This window comes from Chrysochloris asiatica, unplaced genomic scaffold (assembly GCF_000296735.1).
Source record: "Chrysochloris asiatica unplaced genomic scaffold, ChrAsi1.0 scaffold00166, whole genome shotgun sequence".
NCBI classification, from domain to species: Eukaryota; Metazoa; Chordata; class Mammalia; order Afrosoricida; family Chrysochloridae; genus Chrysochloris; species Chrysochloris asiatica.
This window is the reverse complement of record NW_006408684.1, coordinates 5,004,095-5,007,532: the sequence shown is the minus strand read 5'-3', so window position 1 is coordinate 5,007,532 and position 3,438 is coordinate 5,004,095. Positions and strand designations below refer to the sequence as shown.

Genomic DNA, 3,438 nt, shown 5'->3' with positions numbered 1-3,438 from the left:
TTTTACTGGGTGATTCACATTACACTAATTTTGTTAATAGGTGCATTTACTAGGTAATTGAGGAAAAGTACAGTACAAAACTGAAGGGAACTCTGAGAGGAGATAGATATATTCCTGTAGCAAAAGAGAAATTTAAAATTGGATATCAACTGAATGTCATTCAAGAAAGGCAAAAATATCTACAAAAAGAATACACGTGGTAAACCTCTTCCTTATTGTCTGTGATCTAGTCTTCTTGGCCAAAATCCTCTATAAACTGTAATTTCAGCAAATCATGTTCACTGACTGTGGGTTTTGTGCTAGACAGAGACCAGAGACCATCACATATCCAGCATGGAAACAACTGGCTCCAAACATGTATCACCAGGGACATCCATCCATGACATTTCAATGCACAGTGTCACCTAGGGAATAGGACGTCAGCAGATCATCTACCAGGGTCCACACATGAAGGTCCATGAATCTTTTTAAAATGAATAACTGACTGTACTTGTCTAAGAGACTACATAAGTGCATCACACACCGTACCTAGTTATCTGCCCCCTGAGGTATCATCGGTCTTCTTCCCAAGGTATCAGAAGTCTGTCTCTGTTAGACTGTTCTGAATGGTTCCCAAGTGCAGCTTAAACTTCGCTGCTCAGACGTGGGCCTCAGGCAAAGGAATATAAATTTGTTTTGCAAACCTTCATCTATTGGCAGAATCCAACACCCAGGGTATATTTATAGCTCCCAGGACCAAAATTCCATCATTATCCACACCAACCCCTTGCATTTAAAACTAGGAACTCTGTCTTAATTCTGCATGTGGCTTCACTTTCATTTCTTGAACCACACAGAGTCAATTGGATCAATGGAGACGATGGAAGATTTGTTTTCTTTGGCAAATTGGAATAAGCTCTTAATACTCTCATCCAGCCACTTAGATACAAGGTCAGAGGAAGACATGATGAAAAAGGTTGACTTATTTGCTTTAGTTGCTACCACTTTGGCTAAATATGACTTTCCCCTTCCAGGTGGCCCAAATAACAAGATACATTTCAATAGGCAACATCACAGCCTCCTTAAAGGGCTCCTTCCAGACTAGCCACACGACTCCACTTCACATTTGGTGGCTCTACAACAATGGCCCCTTGAAGTTGGTTCTGTAGTTGGTTCTTTTTCAAGATTGTCAAATTCTCCTTCGCCACTGCTGTCATTCCCCTTCTCCTCAGCTGGGCTTGGCTCCCCTCTTTCACTGGCTTCTCAGCTCACCCCCCTCTTCTTTTTTAGGTATTCTTTTAGTGTTTCTGCTCCATCAAGATATTCTGTACACTTTGCCTTGAATCTTTGCTTGACTTTATCACCTTGGGCTTCATCTTAATCTACATGGAGAAAACACTGCCCTGCATGTTGACAGAATTGAAGGGTTTCCTCATAGTTTCTGGCTTTTTCCTCTCTGCTGCCTTGCTAGCAGGCCCATGGCTTTCTGGAGATATGATGCAGTAGATGTCATGGTGGAGACATGAAGTGGTGCCCTGGGGAGGAACGAAGGGCAAGGAAGGCCAACAGTAGCATTGTCTATCCATGGCATGGCTTGCCTCAAATGTGAGGAGGCAGTGGCTCTTGTAATCTGTACCACTGCTTCCCTTCTGCAACTTGATCAAAAACAACACCATACTCTAGAATTTCAAACTCATAGACTCCTACTTTTTGGAACCATAGAGGTGGAATGAACCCCTCAATCTGTTACCCTGAGATAATCTTTAAGCCTAAAGCCTTCTTAAAACTGAACAATCAATTGAAGACAAAATAGATAACTGGGACCTTCTAAAAATTAAACACTTAATATGCATTAAAATATTTCACCAAAAGAGTAAAAAGAGAACCCACAGACTGGGAAGAAACATTTTGGCAATGAATATCAGAGAAGGGACTACTGTCTCAAATATATAGAACACTTTAAAATACCTCAATAAGACAAAGACAAATAATCCAATTAAAAAATGTACAGAAGACATGAACAGACACTTCACCAAAGAAGACATTCAGGCAGCCAACCAACATATGAAGAAATGCTCATGATCATTAGATATTTGAGAGATACAAATCAAAACATCAATAATATATCATCTTGTTGTTAATTGCCATCGAGTCAGCACTGACTAATAACGACCCTGTATAGGGTTTCCAGGGAGTAGCTGGTGAGTTTGAAATGCTGACCTTGCGGTTCAAACTGACGTTATGCTCCAGTGGTTTATCCCATAGTGCTATCCCAGGAATTTTACCTCAGCATTAATAGAAAAGTTTGAAGAAAAAAAAAAAAAAAGAAAGAAAGAAAACAACACTGGAGATGATGTAGAGAGTACTGGACCTTCCTACACTGCTGGTCGGATTGTAAAATAATGCTGTCACTGTGGAAAACAGTATGGCACTTTCTCAGAAGGATGGAAATAGAAATACCATATGACCCCACAATTGCTCTAGTTAGTATATATCCACAAGATATGAGCTGTGGCACGAATAGATATCTGTACACCCATGTTCATCACAGCATTATTCACATCATCAAAAAGATGCCTAGATGTCCATCAGCCGAGGAATGGTTGAACAACTTTGGTACATACACACAATGGAATATATGCAGCATTGAAGAATTACGGTGAATCTGAAAAGCATGGCATAACATGGAGGAACCTGGAGGATATTATGCTAGGTGAAATTAATCGGTTGTAAAGGAACAGATATCATATGAGACCCCTACTATAAAAAATCAAGAAAAGGTTTTCATTTTATAATGAATGTTCTATGATGGTTAACAGAGGTGGAAGGGAAAAGGGAATTATTCACTAGTAAAGTGTAGACATGTGCTAACTTGGGTGACAGCAAAGACAGTTAAAAACAAAAGGAAGGGAAAAAAGGAAATTGCTTTATTTTTTATTTGTCTTTTATTTTCTAGATAGTGGAAGGGAAGCAACAATGTATACTTATTTTCTCATTAGGACACACCATTGGGAATTCTCCTGAAAATAAAAAGAAAAGAAAGGGGTGAGATAAAAAAAGAAAGAAGAATGAACTTCTGATACATGCAATAACCTAGATGAATTTCAAATGCATAGTTTGGGGTGAAAGATGTCTTATACAAAAAGAATGTACACTACATGATTTCATTTATATGAAATTCTAGAACAGGAAAAAAATCACCTTTGGTAGGAAGAGATTGACAAGGAAAGAGCATGAGAGAATATTCTGGAGCGATGTGTATGTTCTCTATATCTTGATAGGAGTGTGGGTTGCACAAGGGCATGCTTAGTTGAAACTCAAATTTTTTGTTTTTCATCACATTTAAATCAAAACAAAACAAAAAACTTGAACAATCCTCTTAACTTGTTAAAAATGACTGTTTTAGAGGACTAGAGTGGAGACTGAAGTGTCCAGCTGATAAGAAGAGAGGGCATATGC

General features: G+C 38.7%; 1 pseudogene; it reads right to left on the bottom strand.

Annotated features, from left to right (window-relative positions):
• Positions 1–226: 226 nt before the first annotated feature.
• Positions 227–1,492, bottom strand: LOC102814642 (annotated as a pseudogene).
• Positions 1,493–3,438: the final 1,946 nt, after the last annotated feature.